A 20,893-nucleotide genomic window follows, 5' to 3' on the forward strand; every position below is an offset into this window, starting at 1 on the left:
GTCTTTTATCTGTAGCCCTTTACTGAGAGATATTTTGCGAAATGTTATAGAAGCAAATATGTTTATCTCACAGTAATGTATCTAAGCAATGTAATGATTTTATTATGTGTTACGTAAATTAGGGGTTTTAGGGGCCAAAAGTCCAAAATTTCGATCACCCATATCTCAGAAAGAAAAAATATTTTGAAATGCAATACAGAAGAAAAGTTGTTCAAATTAATGTTCTTAACAATATTCAACCTTCAAAATTTCGCTAAACGGCCCCTATAAGAAGATAAGGGATCGGCCCCTAAAACCGTCTTTCTCATTTATCGCCAGAACGGTAACGGTTTTTTAAACACTTGTTGAACAAAATTTGTTTAGAATAAAATGACCTTTTATTTAATATCAAGAAAAAGGGGCTGGCCCCTCAAATTAGGGGACCAAAGGGCTCTAAAGTCTTTTATCTGTAGCCCTTTACTGAGAGATATTTTGTGAAATGTTATAGAAGCAAATATGTTTATCTCACAGTAATGTATCTAAGCAATGTAATGATTTTATTATGTGTTACGTAAATAAGGGGTTTTAGGGGCCAAAAGTCCAAAATTTCGATCACCCATATCTCAGAAAGAAAAAATATTTTGAAATGCAATACAGAAGAAAAGTTGTTCAAATTAATGTTCTTAACAATATTCAACCTTCAAAATTTCGCTAAACGGCACCTATAAGGAGATAAGGGATCAGTCCCTAAAACCTTCTATCTCATATATCTGCAGAACGGTAACAATTTTCTAAACACTTGTTGAACAAAATTAGTTTAGAATTAAATGACCTTTCATTTAATATCAAGAAAAAGGGGCTGGCTCTTCAAATTAGGGGACCAAAGGGCTCTAAAGTCTTTTATCTGTAGCCCTTTACTGAGAGATATTTTGCGAAATGTTATAGAAGCAAATATGTTTATCTCACAGTAATGTATCTAAGCAATGTAATTATTTTATTATGTGTTACGTAAATAAGGGGTTTTAGGGGCCAAAAGTCCAAAATTTCGATCACCCATATCTCAGAAAGAAAAAATATTTTGAAATGCAATACAGAAGAAAAGTTGTTCAAATTAATGTTCTTAACAATATTCAACCTTCAAAATTTCGCTAAACGGCCCCTATAAGAAGATAAGGGATCGGCCCCTAAAACCGTCTTTCTCATTTATCGCCAGAACGGTAACGGTTTTTTAAACACTTGTTGAACAAAATTTGTTTAGAATAAAATGACCTTTTATTTAATATCAAGAATAAGGGGCTGGCCCCTCAAATTAGGGGACCAAAGGGCTCTAAAGTCTTTTATCTGTAGCCCTTTACTGAGAGATATTTTGTGAAATGTTATAGAAGCAAATATGTTTATCTCACAGTAATGTATCTAAGCAATGTAATGATTTTATTATGTGTTACGTAAATAAGGGGTTTTAGGGGCCAAAAGTCCAAAATTTCGATCACCCATATCTCAGAAAGAAAAAACATTTTGAAATGCAATACAGAAGAAAAGTTGTTCAAATTAATGTTCTTAACAATATTCAGCCTTCAAAATTTCGCTAAACGGCCCCTATAAGGAGATAAGGGATCAGCCCCTAAAACCTTCTATCTCATATATATGCAGAACGGTAACAATTTTCTAAACACTTGTTGAACAAAGTTTGTTTAGAATTAAATGACCTTTCATTTTATATCAAGAAAAAGGGGCTGGCCCCTCAAATATGGGGAACAAAGGGCTCTAAAGTCTTTTATCTGTAGCCCTTTACTGAGAAATATTTTGTGAAATGTTATAGAAGCAAATATGTTTATCTCACAGTAATGTATCTAAGCAATGTAATGATTTTATTATGTGTTACGTAAATAAGGGGTTTTAGGGGCCAAAAGTCCAAAATTTTGATCACCCATATCTCAGAAAGAAAAAATATTTTGAAATGCAATACAGAAGAAAAGTTGTTCAAATTAATGTTCTTAACAATATTCAACCTTCAAAATTTCGCTAAACGGCCCCTATAAGGAGATAAGGGATCAGCCCCTAAAACCTTCTATCTCATATATCTGCAGAACGGTAACAATTTTCTAAACACTTGTTGAACAAAATTTGTTTAGAATTAAATGACCTTTCATTTTATATCAAGAAAAAGGGACTGGCCCCTCAAATTAGGGGACCAAAGGGCTCTAAAGTCTTTTATCTGTAGCCCTTTACTGAGAGATATTTTGTGAAATGTTATAGAAGCAAATATGTTTATCTCACATAATGTATCTAAGCAATGTAATGATTTTATTATGTGTTACGTAAATAAGGGGTTTTAGGGGCCAAAAGTCCAAAATTTCGATCACCCATATCTCAGAAAGAAAAAATATTTTGAAATGCAATACAGAAGAAAAGTTGTTCAAATTAATGTTCTTAACAATATTCAACCTTCAAAATTTCGCTAAACGGCCCCTATAAGGAGATAAGGGATCGGCCCCTAAAACCGTCTTTCTCATTTATCGCCAGAACGGTAACGGTTTTTTAAACACTTGTTGAACAAAATTTGTTTAGAATAAAATGACCTTTCATTAAATATCAAGAAAAAGGGGCTGGCCTCTAAAATTAGGGGACCAAAGGGCTCTAAAGTCTTTAATCTGTAGCCCTTTACTGAGGGATATTTTTTAAAAGGTTATAGAAGCAAATATGTTTATGTCACGGTTATGTATCCAAGCAATGCAATGATTTTATTATGTGTTACGTAAATAAGGGGTTTTAGGGGCCAAAAGTCCAAAATTTCGATCACCCATATCTCAGAAAGAAAAAATAATTTGAAATGCAATACAGAAAAAAAGTTGTTCAAATTAATGTTCTTAACAATATGCATCCTTCAAAATTTCGCTAAACGGTCCCTATAAGGAGATAAGGGATCGGCCCCTAAAACCTTCTTTCTTTTATATCTCCAGAACGGTAACGATTTTCTAAACACTTGTTGACAAAATGTGTTCAGAATTAAATATCTTTTCATTTCATATCAAGAAAAGGGACTGGCCCCTTAAATTAGGGGATCAAAGAGCTCTAAAATCTTTTATCTATAGCCCTTTAATGAGAGCAATTTTGTGAAAGGTTATTAAGGCTAGATTAGGTATAATACGTTTATATATCCTAACAATATAATAATTTTCTCTTGCGATACCCAATTAGGGTTTTTAGGGACCAGAGGTAAACAAGTTTGATCTTTTCTATTTTAATTGGAAGAAATGCAAGTATTTAAAAAAGCAAGAGAACTTATTAAAAGCGGTACAATAAAGCATTAGTACTTCACTCCTTTTCCCATAACATGTTTTGTTGTCGAAAATCAAAGTCGATGATGTCATATTTCATTCTAAAAGTCGAACGGAAGACCTCCTCGTTGCTCGCAACGAGATCGTGTCTAGTTATTATTATTAGGGTCTTCCGTTTTCAACGGAAGACCCTCTTGTTATTCTTCGGTTTCTTTTTATTATTATACTTTTTCTTTTTTTTTCTGACTCCTTCTCGGCTTTATAACTCAAAAAGTTTCCAACCGATTTTGATGAAACTTTCAGAGATAATGTGACACTATTATCCCTCAAAGATATCAAAGTTTTCTTGACAAGGTCACTTCCGTTTTTACGTTACGTCATTTTTAAAATTTTCAAAAAGTCATTTTGTCCGCGGCGTTTCTCAAAAACGCTTTAAGATAGAGACTTGAAATTTTCAATGGTAATGATTTGGTCGATTTACCTCTGTAATAAGGCTCGAAATGAAAATCTGTCACTTCCGGTCGAAACCGGAAGTGAAACAAATTTTTCGAAAAAATGAATTTTCTGATCAAATCAAAAACGAATATGTGTTTTGTAGAACTTATTAAGCTGAATCTAACACTGAAAACCGTTTTAAAATCGGACAATGCATTACAGAGATATCGGGGTTTAAAAATTGATTTTTCCGGAAATTTTGATTCCGCGTCCTTGGTTTAAAAAATAGCATAAAGTTCATAGTAAAGTTAACTCGTACCAAAAATAATTGTTAAGTCGTACTTAAACACATTCGGATTTTTTTTGTTAAGTCGTTCTTAAAATTAGAAAAGGTTTTTGTTAATTCGTACTTAAAATTATTCGGATTTTGTTAAGTCGTACCAGGAATAATTCGATTTTTTTCATCTTTTTATTTTAGTTATTTTAGTTACTCTTGTTATTGGTTTAAGAGCTCTGCTTCTTACAGGAACTTCCAGCTTTACTTCCGGTATTAACGGAAGACCCACGCAACGAGCTTTGCTCTAGTTCTTCTTGTTTTTCCTTCTGACTTCTTTTTTGCTTTATATCTCAAAAACTATTCAACTAATTTGCAAGAAATTTTCAGGGATTATTTTAATTTCTTGTCCCTTGAAGCCTTCAAACTTTTAGTCATTAAGTCACTTCCGGTTTCTAGTTACATCATTTTAAAAATTGTCGAAAAGTGATTTTGTCCAGCACTTTTCTCGTAAACGGTTGTTTATAAAGACTTGAAATTTTCTGTGATTGTAAATCTGCGGATTCACTTATGGCAAATGTACAGAAAAAATTATTGTGTCACTTCCGGTCGAAACCGGAAGTGAAACAAATTTTTCAAAAAAATGAATTATCTGATCAAATCAAAAACGAATATGTGTTTTGTAGAGCTTATTAAGCTGAATCTAACACTGAAAGCCGTTTTAAAATCGGACGATGCATAACAGAGATATCGGGGTTTAAAAATTGATTTTTCCGGAAATTTTGATTCCGCTTCCTTGTTTTAAAAAATAGCGTAATATTCAAAGTAAAATTAACTCGTACCAAAAATAATTGTTAAGTCGTACTTGAACACATTCGGATTTTTTTTGTTAAGTCGTTCTTGAAATCGGAAATGTTTTTGTTAAGTCGTACTTAAAATCATTCGTATTTTGTTAAGTCGTACCAGGAATAATTCGATTTTTTCATCTTTTTATTTTCGTTACTCTTGTTGTTGGTTTAAGAGCTCTGCTTCTGACAGGAACTTCCAGCTTTACTTCTGACATTAACGGAAGACCCACTCGTTGCTTTGCAACGAGCTTTGCTCTAGTTATTATACTTTTTTTTTCTTTTTCTGACTTTTTTGGAGCGTTATTTCTCAAAAACTATTCAACCGATTTACACCAAATTTTTAGGAGTTATAAAGCATCAATGTCGCTGCTGATTACTAAAATTTCAAATGATTACGTCACTTCCGGTTTCAGATATGAACGATTTTGTAAATTTTTCAGGGTCATTTTGTCCACGCATCTTCTCTGAAACTAATCATGATAAAAGCTTGAAATTTGCAGGGATTGTAGATGAATGTCTGTAGATTTCCCTCCATGCTTCCAATTGCGAAAAATGCGCAAGGCCTAGAAGCTCGCCTGAACCTGAAAATTAGCACCAAATTTTTTCACAAAATTTTCGCACTTTTTCCGTAATATCTTTTGACGTATAAATATTTTGTTAAAACATGTAATGCAAAAGTTGTTTCAATTTGCACGGGCTTTTATTTGATATCAAGAAAAAGGGGCTGGCCCCTCAAATTAGGGGCCAAGAGGGCTCTAAAGTCTATTTGCAATAACCTTTTAGTGAACAATAATTTGTTATCAATTATAGAAGCAAAATTGTTCATTGTACAGCTGTTTATCTATACAGTACCATACTTAAGTCATATATTACGTAATTAGGGGCTTCAAGGGGCCAGAAGTTCAAAACTTTGATCATTAATATCTGAAAAAGGAGAAATATTTTGAAAAACAATGTAGAACAAAAGTTGTTCAAAATAATGTTTTGTACAATATGCTACTTTAAATGTTTTTGTTTATGACCCCATTTAGGAGTTAAAGGGTCGGCCCCTAAAACACATTTGTACAGATATCTCAAGAACGGTAAACATTTTGTGAACACTTGTTAAACAAAATATGTTTATATTTACAAGACCTTTCATTTGATTTCAATAAAAGGGGCTGGCCCCTCAAATTAGGGGTCAAGAGGGCTCAAATGTCTTCTTACAATAACTCTTTACTGAACAATATTTTGATTTTAATTATAGAAGCAAAAATGTTCATTGTACAGCTGTTTATCTATACATTACCATACCTAAGTCATATATTACGTAATTATGGGCTTTAAGGGGCCAGAAGTTCAAAATTTTGATCAATAATATCTGAAAAAGGAGAAATATTTTGAAAAGCAATGTAGAACAAAAGTTCTTCAAAAAAATGTTCTTAACAATATGATACCAAAAATTTTGTTGTTAGTGGACCCGGTAAGGGGTTAAAGGGTCGGCCCCTAAAACGCATTTGTACAGATATCTCGAGAACAGTTTACAATTCATGAACACTTGTAAAACAAAATATGTTTATATTAGCGAGACCTTTTATTTGATATCAAGAAAAAGGGGCTGACCCCTCAAATTAGGGGCCAGAAGGGCTACTAAGTCTTTTCATAATAACTCTTTTCTGACCAATGATTTGATATTAATTATAAAGCAGCAAAAAAGCTTTTATTAAGCTTAATTTAAAACCGAAACCCGTTTTAAAATCGGACGATGCATTACAGAGATATCCGGGTTTAAAAATTGATTTTTCCGGAAATTTTGATTCCGCGTCCTTGGTTTAAAAAATAGCGTAAAGTTTAAAGTAAAATTAACTCGTACCAAAAATAATTGTTAAGTCGTACTTTAACACATTCGGATTTTTTTTTGTTAAGTCGTTCTTGAAATCGGAAAGGTGTTTGTTAAGTCGTACTTAAAACCATTCGTATTTTGTTAAGTCGTACCAGGAATAATTCCATTTTTTTCATCTTTTATATTTTAGTTACTCTTAAGAAATAAACAACGTTATTTAGTGAACATGTCGTTATGAATAGCAATTGCTCTGTTGGCATATTCCATGATGCGCGCTAGCGCATCATGGAAAATATGCCAGCAGAGCAGTTGCTATTCATAACGCCATGTTCACTAAATAATCGTTGTTTATTACTTATATTTGCATCATTTTACTCGCAAATACCTTGTACTAGCCTAGACCTTGACATTTAGCTATTACATCAACAGTAAACATTCAGACTGTAATGTATCTTTTAATTCACATAGATTTGTTAACAATCAATGATATGTTATAACAGTAACTCCTTTGAAATGTTATCAAAAACATGTTTTAATATTAAATACGTCAATTTTAATGGAGTTGGAGAAAAACACATGATGTATCGTATAGTGGTTTAAATCTATAACGTCATGGAAAAGTATATATAACGTTACACCTTTATGACGTCATAGTATAAAGACAGAGCAATTGCGATTATAGAGAAATAATTGCAGCTCCTCCGTATTGGCATACAGTGGGAAAGAACAATGAAAATGCAAATATTTGTTATTGGTTTTAGAGCTCTGCTTCTTACAGGAACTTCCAGCTTTACTTCCGACATTAACGGAAGACCCACTCGTTGCTTTGCAACGAGCTTTGCTCTAGTTATTCTTTTTTTTCTTTTTCTGACTTTTTTGGAGCGCTATTTCTCAAAAACTATCCAACTGATTCGCCCAAAATTTTCAGGACGGATAAAACATGATCGGCGCTACATATTGTAAAATTTTTAAATGATGACGTCACTTCCGGTTTCAGATATTGACGAATTTGTAAATTTTTAAGGGTCATTTTGTCCACGCATCTCCTCCGAAACTAATCAAGATAGAAGCTTGAAATTTTCAGGGATTGTAGATGAATGTATGTAGATGTACCCCCACGCTTCCAATGATGAAAATTGCTAAAGGCCTCAAAGCTCGCCTGAACCTGAAAATTGGCACCAAATTTGTTCACGAAATTTTTGCACATTTTCTGTGATATCTTTTGATGTATAAATATTTTAAAAACATATAATGCAAAAGTTGTTTCAAATTACACGGGCTTTCGTTTAATATCAAGAAAAAGGGGCTGGCCCCTCAAATTAGGGGCCAAGAGGGCAGTAAAGTCTTCTTACAATAACTCTTTACTGAATAATAATTTGTTATAAATTATAGAAGCAAAAATGTTCATTGTTGGGCTGTTTATCTATACAGTACCATACTTAAGTCATATGTTACGTGATTAGGGGTTTCAAGGGGCCAGAAATTCAAAACTTTGATCATTAATATCTGAAAAAGGAGAAATATTTTTAAAAGCAATGTAGAACAAAAGTTGCTCAAAATAATGTTTTGTACAGTATGCTACCTTAAATGTTTTTGTTTATGACCCCAATTAGGAGTTAAAGGGTCGGCCCCTAAAACATATTTGTACATATATCTCAAGAACGGTTAACATTTCTTGAACACTTGTAGAACAAAATATGTTTGTATTTGCAAGACCTTTCTTTTGATATCAAGAAAAAGGGGCTGGCCCCTCAAATTAGGGGCCAAGAGGGCTCTAATGTCTTCTTACAATAACTCTTTACTGAACAATAATTTGTTATTAAATATAGAAGCAAAAATGTTGTTTGTACATCTGTTCATCTATACAGTACCATACCTAAGTCATAAATTATGTAATTAGGGGTTTCAAGGGGCCATATTTCAATATTTTGATCATTAATATCTGAAAAAGGAGAAATATTTTGAAAAGCAATGTAGAACAAAAGTGGTTAAAAATAATGTTTTTAACAATATGATACCAAACATTTTGTTGTTAGTGGCCCCGGTAAGGGGTTAAAGGGTCGGCCCCTAATATACAGTTGTTTAGATATCTCGAGAACGGTTGACAATTCATGAACACTTCTAGAACAAAATATGTTTATATTAGCAAGACCTTTTATTTGATATCAAGAAAAAGGGACTGACCCTTCAAATTAAGGGCCTGAAGTGCTACTAAGTCTTTTTATAATAACTCTTTTCTGATCAATAATTTGATATAAATCATAAAGCAACAAAGGAGCTTTTATTAAGCTTTATTTAAACTGAAATCCGTTTTAAAATCGGACGATGCATTACAGAGATATTGGGATTTAAAAATTGAGTTTTCCGGAAATTTTGATACCACGTTCTTGGTAAAGGAAATAGTGTTGTGTTCAAAGATAAATTAACTCGTACCTAAAATAATACGGAAATTGTTAATTCGTACTTAAACACAATCGGATTTTTTTGTTAAGTCGTTCTTGAAATCGGAAAGGTTTTTGTTAAGTCGTACTTAAAATAATTCGTATTTTGTTAAGTCGTACAGTGCTGCTATCGTGAAAGTTGACAAAACTATCCTATCCTATCCTATATCCTGTATCCTGCATCCTATCCTGCAAATAAGCTCTATCCTATCCTATCCTATCCCATACTTTCAAAATATAGGAATGCAAGTTAAATGAAACGAAATTTAAAGATAAAATGATTTTATTAATTAATGTAGTACTCAAAATGAATAATTAAATCTTAAAACCGAATATTCATCGAGCGGGATAACTTACTTACCAGTGCTACGGTAAAATTTAATCGTACGCGGGATGGACACAATAACGTAAACAAACAGGTAAGCGATTAGATTTTTGATTTAATTATAATTATGCATAAAAAACAGATAAATAACTTCGATGCACTTATTGAGGAACTGTTTAGTCACATATTTTTTTCAAATTATTTTCTTATCACATACAACTGAGCGTAATTCTCATTATTCGAGCGATTCGTTCGGCGATAAATGTAAACACGATCTGAAAATAAGTAATTCCTTTAGGAAGTTTATATCGTTTATAGTTTAAACCACGCGAAGGTATTTTCAAAGTATAAATTCTTAAGCATTTATAGCTAGCTAACATTTATTAATTCGATATGTTCAGGTTAATATCGGACAAAAATATGCGTTCCTGTTACTGGGCTTCGAAGAAATTATATTAAACGTGAATCAATGTCTGATTCTTGTATACATGTTTATCTTTTAAAATGCCAAATTAGTCGTTTATAAATTCAAGCTTTTATTAATTTGCAGACTTTAAATGAAGTAAATACAGAAATATATTTCTGACGTTGTCAAATGTTGCAACGAATTCTCGCAGTAACTCCGTAATTGCGTACGAATTGACAAAGATGTAGCGCCGACATTTTAGCGCGCATTAATGATATGCACCACCTTCTTGATATAATAATTATTCTTAAATGGTTTAACTTGTTAAACGTATTAAGTTGACGTTGAAAATACATTGTTTAGCCAATTTTCGTTTCGCAAAATAACTCTGAAATTTATACTCGAATCTGATTGGCTACAGGATGCAGGATAGGATAGGATAGGATAGGATAGAACTTAATTTTTATATTTCTATCATGTATCGTGCATCCTGCATCCTATTCTATCCTATCCTTGTCAACTTTCAGGATAGCAGCACTGTACCAGGACTAATTCGATTTTTTTCATCTTTTTATTTTAGGTTTTCTTGCTATTGGTATAAGAGCTCTGCTTCTTACAGGAACTTACAGCTTTACTTCCATCATTAACGGAAGACCCACTCGTTGCTTTGCAACGAGCTTTGCTCTAGTTAGGGTCTTCCGTTTCCAACGGAAGACCCTCTTGTTATTCTTCGGTTTCTTTTTATTAGGGTCTTCCGTTTCCAACGGAAGACCCTCTTGTTATTCTATTGTTTCTTTTTAGGGTCTTCCGTTTCCAACGGAAGACCCTCTTGTTATTCTATTGTTTCTTTTTATTATTATTATTATTATTCTTTTTCTTTATTTTTCTGACTTTTTTAAAGCTATATCTCAAAAAGTTTTCAACGGATTTACATGAAACTTTCAGGGATTATGAAGCATCATCGTCCCTAAAAGATTTCAAATTTTCAACTACAACGTCACTTCCGTTTTAACGTTACGTCAATTTTTAAATTTTAAAAAAGTGATTTTCTCCAGGGCGTTTTTCAAAAACGCTTCAAGATAGAGACTTGGAATTTTCTGTGTTGAAGCATTGATCATTTTTATTTGGACATAAGGCTGGAATTTAGTTTCCGTCACTTCCGGTCCAAACCGGAAGTGTTTTAAAATTTTCGATTTTTCGAATTTTTCGTTTTAATTTCAAATGATTTTGAGGTTTGTAGAGTTGGTCATGCTGAGTACGAAACTGAAATCCGTTTGAAAATCGGACGATGCATTACAGAGATATCGGGGTTTAAAAATTGCTTTTTTTCCGGAAATTTTGTTTCTGCGTCCTTGGTTTAAAAAATAGCGTAATGTTAATAGTAAAATTAACTCGTACCAAAAATAATTGTTAAGTCGTACTTAAACACATTCGGATTTTTTTGTTAAGTTGTTCTTAAAATCAAGAAGGTTTTTGTTGAGTCGTACTTAAAATCATTCGGATTTTGTTAAGTCGTACCAGGAATGATTCGAATTTTTCATCTTTTTATTTTATTTTCTCTTGTTATTGGTTTAAGAGCTCTGCTTCTTACAGGAACTTCCAGCTTTACTTCCGACATTAACGGGAGACCCACTCGTTGCTTTGCAACGAGCTTTGATCTAGTTATTATTATTAATATTATTCTTTTTCTTTATTTTTCTGACTTTTTTAAAGCTTAATATCTCATAAAGTTTTCAACGGATTTACATGAAACTTTCAGAGATTATGTAACATCATCGTCCCTCAAAGATGTTAAATTTTTAACTACAACGTCACTTCTGTTTTTACGTTACGTCAATTTTTAAATTTAAAAAAAGTGATTTTGTCCAGGGCGTTTTTCAAAAACGCTTTAAGATGGAGACTTGGAATTTTCTGTGTTGAAGCATTGATCGTTTTTATTTGGACATAAGGCTGGAATTTAGTTTCCGTAACTTCCGGTCCAAACCGGAAGTGTTTTAAAATTTTCAAATTTTCCAATTTTTCGTTTCAATTTCAAATGTTTATGAGGTTTGTAGAGTTGGTCATGCTGAATACAAAACTGAAATCCATTTGAAAATCGGACGATGCATTACAGAGATATCGGGGTTTAAAAATTGATTTTTCCGGAAATTTTGATTCCGCGTCCTTGGTTTGAAAAATAGCGTAATGTTCAAAGTAAAATTAACTCGTACCAAAAATAATTGCTAAGTCGTACCTGAACACATTCGGATTTTTTTTGTTCAGTCGTTCTTAAAATCGGAAAGGTTTTTGTTAAGGCGTACTTAAAATCATTCGTATTTTGTCAAGTCGTACCAGGAATATTCGATTTTTTTCATCTTTTTATTTTTGTTACTCTTGTTATTGGTTTTAGAGCTCTGCTTCTTACAGGAACTTCCAGCTTTACTTCCGACATAAACGGAAGACCCACTCGTTGCTTTGCAACGAGCTTTGCTCTAGTTATTATTAGGGTCTTCCGTTTTCCAACGGAAGACCCTTTTGTTTTTCTTCGGTTTCTTTTTATTATTATTATACTTTTTCTTTTTTTTCTGACTCCTTTTTTGCTTCATAACTCAAAAAGTTTTCAACCGATTTCAATGAAACTTCCAGAGATTTTAGCAAGTTATCGTCCCTCAAAGATGTTAAAGTTTTAAAGACAACGTCACTTCCGTTTTGACGTATCGTCATTTTAAAAATTTTAAAAAAGTCATTTTGTCCGGGACTTTTCTCAAAAACGCTTTAAGATAGAGGCTTGAAATTTAAATGGTTATGATTTGGTCGATTTACCTCTGTAATAGAGCTATATAATGAAAATCTGTCACTTCCGGTCGAAACTGGAAGCGAATCAAATTTTTTGAAAAATTGAATTTTTTGATCAAACAAAAGACGTATACGTATTTTGTAGAGCTTTTTAAGCTGAATCTAATGCTGAAAACCGTTTAAAATTCGGAGGATGCATTACACAGATATCGGGGTTTAAAAACTGATTTTCCCGGAAATTTTCATGCCGCGTTCTTGGTTTCAAAAATAGTGCAAAATTCACACTGAAAGTAACTTCTACTGTATCAATTCGTACTGATCATAAAACTTTATAAAAAACATAAAATTATATGCATATTGTATAGTTTGCAAAGCTAAATACAAAACTTAAATTCGTTTTAAAATCGGATACTGCATTGCATAGATATCGGGGTTTAAATATTGATTTTTCCGGAAATGTTGATTCCTCGTTATTGGTTTAAAAAATAGTGCAAAATTCACAGTTAAAGTAACTCCTGCTGAAAAGATTTCGTACAGGTCATATAAAACCGAACTCCTTTTTTATATAGTTAATCAGATTGTTTATTGAAACAATTTCGTTAATTCGGTCGATAATTACGTTGTTAGTTTTTATTAGTCTTATTGGTTTTAATCGAAAAAATTATCGTACGATTCACCATGTCAACTCGCCATGTTTTGACTGCGAACAACAGCTGATAGCGGTGTGTCAGAAGAATGGCCTGCAAGACGGCGATAGTGGAAATTTCAGCTCAACTAACGTATGACAGATTATAAAGGTATGTTTCGATACAGGATATATCGTATTGACTTTTTCTTTTCAAAGTCAAAGTGTTTGTGCACTTTTCAATCTATTCCGACTTTCCTCTGACTCTAACCCCCGCTTTTGACGTGCGTAACAATATAAAAGCGGGCATTTGAGTCAGAGAAATCTCGGGATATTATCTGTTCAATGTATTTTCACGTTTATGTTTTGCACACTACTCTTTTGAATTTTTATTTATTATTATGTATATGTATGTCCTTTTTTATATTGAACAACACACCACACACTGTAAACCAGTGCAATTAAAATGGGTGGGGGTCCAAAGGCACACAAGAGTAGAATGTTGTAATTAGAGTGCATGTTTGCATGATGATAACTTTACCCTAAATATTTGAATATAGCAGATCTTTACCATATCACCTCCACTTAATCATGTTAATTAATGAATTAAAGAACTCAGGCTTGTGCTTAATTAAATAAATATATTTGACATGGTAAATATTCAGTCTAATTAAAATTAAAACTTTTGTCTGGCTCGCCGTTATATATGATTATCGCCTGTGAAAGAGCATGTAAAACAGAGTGCAAGATGAAAAGAACTTTAAGTTCAGATTTTAGGTAAATGTTCCCTGATATCTATAAAACATTCTTCTCAAGATTTGATTATTTCACAGAACATTGTAAATTCTTTGAGATTAGTTTATCTTTTATATATATTGAATTTTATTGATTCCTTTTAGGTAAACTTTACATGCAGAACACATCTACATTGTAAACAATTTTTACAGTAAGACAAATGTATGTAATAATTTTTACTACATGTGCTTCAGATCTCTCTCTCTCTCTCTCTCTCTCTCTCTCTCTCTCTCTCTCTCTCTCTCTCATGCTTTTAATCTTGGCAAAGCATCACAGAGCAACATCATTTTGTGCATATCTCTATCTAGGAAAAGAAATCATCAATGCTTTAAATTTCAAAATGATCGTGCAATCCCTCATTTTTTCATTGTGCAACTAAAATCCAAAGCTTTGTAAAATTGTTTATGGAATTTTATACATACTAAACATAATATTGTTTTTAAAACCTGTCATTAATAAGAAAAGAGAAAAAAATCCTCGCTAAATTTATTTGCCAAAAAAACCCCCCAGTAGAATTCATTTAATAAAAAATGGAATAGCAGAAAATTAAACTTGGAGGCTGTTCGGATGAAATACTGTAAGTCGTTTTAATTCCACCGTGTTAAAATTTCATGATTTTTACTAAAGTATCAATTGCGATGGTTTTAATTTCACGCTGCTTAAAAATTCAATTGATCAATTAGAAGCATTTAAATTTCATAATATTTGGTTAAAGTGTTCAAAATAATGCTGCTTAGGAAATCAAAAAATAGGGGGATAGTATAGTACATGTAAGGGTATTTCTAAGTGATGTGATGCTTTTGTCATGATTATATCATGTATATGTATGTAGTTTTGAATAAGGTTTCTTATTTAGGAAGGTTGAACAACAGTTGACCTCTAAAAGATTAGGTAAATATGCTTTATTTACGGAGAGCACTATAAATCTGTGTTAAATAGAAGAAAATGGAAATGCTGGGTTCACTTAAATGGCCATATTTTTCTTAATCCTTAATGGAATTGGCAAAATGAGGTATACTTTTTCTTAGAATAGCATAAGCTTTGTAAGTTTAAGACAAGGTGACTTTTCAGAGAATGTTAGTGTAAGTTTCAAGACTACATGGTATTTTCAAATTTCTCATATAACTGTAATTTTGAGTGGATTTTGTACCAAAAGTAGTCAATTTTGGGAAAATGGATGATTTTGTTGGTTATATATGTCATTACATGATTAATAGCTATAATATACAAGGGAAGTAAATCCCTTTTAAATGTGTAGAATGACCACCACTAGAGTAAATTGGCTTAGAGAGTAGGTATTTCCTATTCTGATGACAATTAATAGGCTTAAGTTAATTACCGAGATAAGAATTAATACTGCACAGTAAAAGAGTTTTGATCAATTGAATTATTTAAATTATAAATTTGCAGCAATTTTGCTGTCTGATTTCATGAAATAACATTAAGCAACCTGACTTATATAGCTCAATTTTTTTAAAACAGCTTTTTTTTTCATTCAAATAAAATTCACATGTAGACAAATGCAGTTATCAAAGTATACAATATGTCAAAAAACTCAAGTTTTTGCTCCTTTCTATCCAAAAGTGATATTTTAGATATATTTACAGAATTCAAAAAGCCACCCCCTCTTTCCAATTGTCTCCATTACCATTACATGATGGATATGTAAATGTACATTTGACCTTGAAATAACATCTGCTATGATAATTACTCTCGAAATGATCAAGAAACAACAAATTTTTACCCTTTTATTGTATATATGCATCAAAAATGTAGAAAAACATGTAAAATTTGAACATTTATCATGGAATTCCCATCCGTCCCCAGGTACCCGGTTGTGTTTGAATTTCATTTTAATTAAGAGCAGACATCACACTTGTAGGTCTTACTATTTTAGCAAAGTTAAAAGGAGACTAGAAACCAGAATAAATAAGATATTCACTAAATATGATTATAAGCTTACTGTTTCATGAAAACAAGAAATCACATGTATGGCAGCATGTCTTTTTGTGAAAAAAAATGTTACATTTCATCCATTTATCAAAAAAAAGATTAATTTTCAATATCAGTGATGGTTGTTTTTAAATATGTGTGAGAAATGACTTAAGGGAATTGCCACAAGTTTCATAATATTAGGTTAAAGTGTTCAAACTATTGCTTCTTAGGAAAATCAAAAAATAGGGGGAGGGTATACATGTAAGGGTATTTCTAAGTGATGTGATGCTTTTGTCATGATAATATCATGTATATGTATCTAGTTTTGAATAAGGTTTCTTATTTAGGGAGGTTGAACAACAGTTGACCTCTATAAGATTAGGTAAAGATGCTTTATTTATGGAGAGCCCTATGAATCTGTGTTAAATAGAGGAAAGTGGAAATGCTGGGTTCACTTAAATGGCCATATTTTTCTTAATCCTTAATGGAATTGGCAAAATGAGGTATAATTTTTCTTAGAATAGCATAAGCTTTGTAAGTTGAAGACAAGATGACTTTTCAGAGAATGTTAGTGTAAGTTAAAGGTAGCAAGGGACAGTTTCGGATAAAGTACCCGTCAATATATTTGTAAAATTGAGAGTTGCTGTACTTAAAGGCTTATGAGTGTTGCTAAAATTCATGAAATGATTTTTAATGATGATCATTAGTTAGAGGGATGTCTCTTGTTGAAATTGATATTCAATATGTAGGCCCCATATGTTAGGTACAGGAGATTCAGAAGTAAAATGTGAAACCTGTGGCTATGACTGTTGTGTTGACTTCAGACAGTGAAAATGCAAGTTACAGACGGGAGGGTAAATAACACGAAAATTAGGTGGATGGGGCATTATAAACTATACACCGGTAAGTTTTTGACATGTGATGGTGCAACATGCACATGGTACGGAAGGTCAACCCTTTGCAGGGAATTGGCTGGAGGAGGTCTAAAAAGCTGAATAATGAAAAATTAGCAAAATATGGAAGGGTCAAAATCTCATAAAAACAGTATGTAGACAATTTTACAGGTTTTGACTAGTAATTTTCTTCAGAAATTGGTGATTGGCCTTATAAAGAGTGAATTAAAGGTATTTGTGCTGAATGGGAACTGAGGAAATTCTAGTTACAGGGTTACGAAGACACACGTCCCCAGGCTACAATGAAATGTATCAAAAAAACTGTCCTGTGCCATCTAATGTCACGTATCGGGATATGTCATACTAATTACACTGCATGGTCAGTGTATTTTTTTTTCAGAAATACTATGCATATGTTAATGTAAACACAGCTATAAATTATTAGTACCGGTACAAGTATTAACACAGCTTATTGATTTTTTTAATTTCAGCTATTGGTGGTCACATGGTTTTTCCTGTTGATTCGTTTCAGCTCTTGAGGTTAACCTGTCACCTCTACCCACATGCCTATTCCTTAATGTGTTCTACAGACTATTTACCAGTAATTCAAATTAAATGGGTAATTCATGAACAGTTACTGTAATGGAACTTTAAGAAAGCATCATGCCTTGTTGTGGTTTGTGTTTGATAAGAAATTATAACAAACAAAATTATGGCTGTTTAAAGTAATTTACAATTGTAAGCTGTGAAAATTTGTTTTTCAATAAAAGTATGCAATTATGTTTCCTTTATTTTGTTTTTAGCTCACCTGAGCCAAAGGCTCAAGTGAGCTTTTCTGATCACAATTTGTCGTTCTCGTCGTTGTAAACTTGTCATATTTTCATCTTCTTCTCAAGAACCACTGGGCAGATTTCAACCAAGTTTGGCACTAAGCACCACTAGGTGAAGGGGATTCAAGTTTGTTCAAATGAAGGGCCACGCTCTCTTTAAAGGGGAGACAATTGAGAATTATTGAAAATTTGTTGGTATTTTTCAAAAATTGTCTTCTCAAAAACTATTCGGCCTGAAAAGCTTAAACTTGTGTGGAGGCATCCTCAGGTAGTGTAGATTCAAGTTTGTTCAAATCATGGTCCCCTGGGGTAGGGAGGGGCCACAAGAGGGGGATCAAGTTTTACATAGGAATATATAGAGAACATCTTTGAAAATCTTCTTCTCAAAAACTATTGGGCCAGAAAAGCTCAAATTAAAGTGGAAGCATCCTCAGGTAGTGAAGAGTCAAGTTTGTTCAAATCATAGTCCCAGGTGGTATGGTAGGGCCACAATGGGGGAATGGATTTTTACATAGGCATATATAGAGAAAATCTTTAAAAATCTTTTTCTCAGAAACTAATCAGCTAGGAAAGCTGAAACTTATGTGGAAGCATCCTCAGGTAGTGTAGATACAAAGTTGTGAAAATCATGACCCCGGGGGTAGGTTTGGGCCACAATGGGTGGGGGGGGGGGGGTCAAAGTTTAACATAGGAATATATAGAGTAAATATTTAAAAATCTTCTTCTCAGAAACTAATCAGACAGATGATTCTTTATAATTGTTGAGACTTTGGCCCCAGGACAGTTTTTTGGCCTCACAAGAAGGCTCAGAGTTTGATGTAGGTTTATATCCCATATATAAACTATTGTTAAGGATCTTTTTGAGAACTGCAATACTCAACATGCGATATGACTATAAAATCAATATAAAATCATCCTTTTAGAAAAGGAACTAATGATTATAAACATAAGAATATTTAGAGGGGAAAATGGATTTTATTTATACAGGATCTACATGTATTATTGTACATTGTCCAGATAGTTTGCATTGGGACTCCATTAAGCTAATTTTATCATACCTATTGTTCCTCAGGTGAGCGATGTGGCCCATTTGCCTCTTGTTTTAGTTTTTCATTGTTTTTCAGTATTAAAAATTAAACATATGTAACCTACAGTAATTTTCATGATGAGTACCAAAGTAAAATCCGTTTTTAAATCGGGCGATGCATAACAGATATCGGGGTTTAAAAATTGATTTTTCGGAAATTTTGATTCTGCGGTTTTGGTTTCAAAAATAGCGTAAAGTTCAAACTCGTACCAAAAATAATTTGATTTTTGTTAAGTACTTTGACACCTTCGGAATTATTTTTTTGTTAAGTCGTTCTTAGAATCGTTAAGGTTTTTGTTAATTCGTACATAGTATCATTCGTATTTTTTTTTCTTTTAGTTTAAGTTGCTCTTGTTATTTATTTAAACACTCTGCTTCTTGCAGGAACATCAAGCTTTATTCTTGACATTAACGGAAGACCCACTCGTTGCTTTGCAACGAGCTTTGCTCTAGTTATTATTCTTTTTCTTTTCTTCTGACTCCTTTTTTGCCTCATAACTCAAAAGGTTTTTAACCGATTTTGATGAAATTTTCAAAGATTTTTGCAAGTTGGCGTCCCTCCGAAATGTAAAAGTTTTAAAGAGAACGTCACCTCCGTTTTGACGTGACGTCATTTTTAAAAATTTCAAAAAGTCATTTTGTCCCGGACTTTTCTCAAAAACGCTTTAAGATAGAGGCTTGAAATTTTGAATGGTTATGATTTGATCGATTTACCTCTGTAATAAGGCTGGAAATGAAAATCTATCACTTCCGGTCGAAACCGGAAGTAAAACAAATTTTTCGAAAAAATGAATTTTCTGATCGAATCAAAAATGTATATGTGTTTTATAGAGCTTATTAAGCTGAATCTAACACTGAAAGCCGTTTTAAAATCGGACGATGCATTACAGAGATATCGGGGTTTAAAAATTGATTTTTCCGGAAATTTTGATTCCGCGTCCTTGGTTTAAAAAATAGCGTAATGTTCAAAGTAAAATTAACTTGTACCAAAAATAATTGTTAAGTCGTACTGTAACACATTCGGATTTTTTTTGTGAAGTCGTTCTTGAAATCGGAAAAGTTTTTGTTAAGTCTTACTCAAAATCATTCGTATTTTGTTAAGTCGTACCAGGAATATTTCGATTTTTTTTTAACTTTTCATTTAAGTTATTCTTGTTATTGAATTTAGAGTTCTGCTTCTTACAGGAACTTCCAGCTTTACTTCCGACATTAACGGAAGACCCACTCGTTGCTTTGCAACGAGCTTTGCTCTAGTTCTTTTTCTTTTCTTCTGACTCCTTTTTTGCTTCATAACTCAAAAGGTTTTTAACCAATTTTGATGAAATTTTCAGAGATTGTTGCAAGTTGGCGTCCCTCAAAAATCTTAAAATTTGAAAGAGAACGTCACCTCTTTTTTGACGTTACGTCATTTTAAAAAAATTTAAAAAAGTCATTTTGTCCCGGACTTTTCTCAAAAACGCTTTAAGATAGAGGGTTGAAATTTTCAATGCTTATGATTTGGTCGATTTACCTCTGTAAGAAGGCTCGAAATGAAAATCTGTCACTTCCGGTCGAAACCGGAAGTGAAACAAATTTTTCGAAAAAATGAATTTTCTGATCAAATCAAAAATGAATATGTGTTACGTAGAGCTAATTGAGCTGAATCTAACACTGAAAACTGTTTTAAAATCGGACGATGCATTACAGAGATATCGGGGTTTAAAAATTGATTTTTCCGGAAATTTTGATTCCGCGTCCTTGGTTTAAAAAATAGCGTAATGTTCAAAGTAAAATTAACTCGTACCAAAAATAATTGTTAAGTGGTACTGTAACACATTCGGATTTTTTTTGTTAAGTCGTACTTGAAATCGGAAAGGTTTTTGTCAAGTCGTACTTAAAATCATTCGTATTTTGTTAAGTCGTACCAGGAATAATTCGTTTTTTTTCATCTTTTTATTTTAGTTACTCTTGCTGTTGGTTTAAGAGCTTTGCTTCTTACAGGAACTTCCAGCTTTACTTAGGACATTAAAGGAAGACCCACTCGTTGCTTTGCAACGAGCTTTGCTCTAGTTATTATTAGGGTTTTCCGTTTTTCAACGGAAAACCCTTCTGTTATTCTACTGTTTCTTATTATTATTTTTTTTTTATCCGCAAATTTTGTGTAGG

The 20,893-nt window shown here is 32.5% G+C and overlaps 1 long non-coding RNA gene across 1 annotated transcript; it reads left to right on the forward strand.

The window, feature by feature from the left end:
* The first annotated feature begins 12,601 nt into the window (after positions 1-12,601).
* On the forward strand, positions 12,602-18,037 carry LOC136274048 (uncharacterized). The gene is made up of 2 exons (XR_010712321.1): positions 12,602-13,380; positions 17,323-18,037. It is a non-coding gene; the product is annotated as an uncharacterized lncRNA (long non-coding RNA).
* Positions 18,038-20,893: the final 2,856 nt, after the last annotated feature.

This window comes from Magallana gigas, chromosome 1 (assembly GCF_963853765.1).
Source record: "Magallana gigas chromosome 1, xbMagGiga1.1, whole genome shotgun sequence".
Classification (NCBI taxonomy): domain Eukaryota; kingdom Metazoa; phylum Mollusca; class Bivalvia; order Ostreida; family Ostreidae; genus Magallana; species Magallana gigas.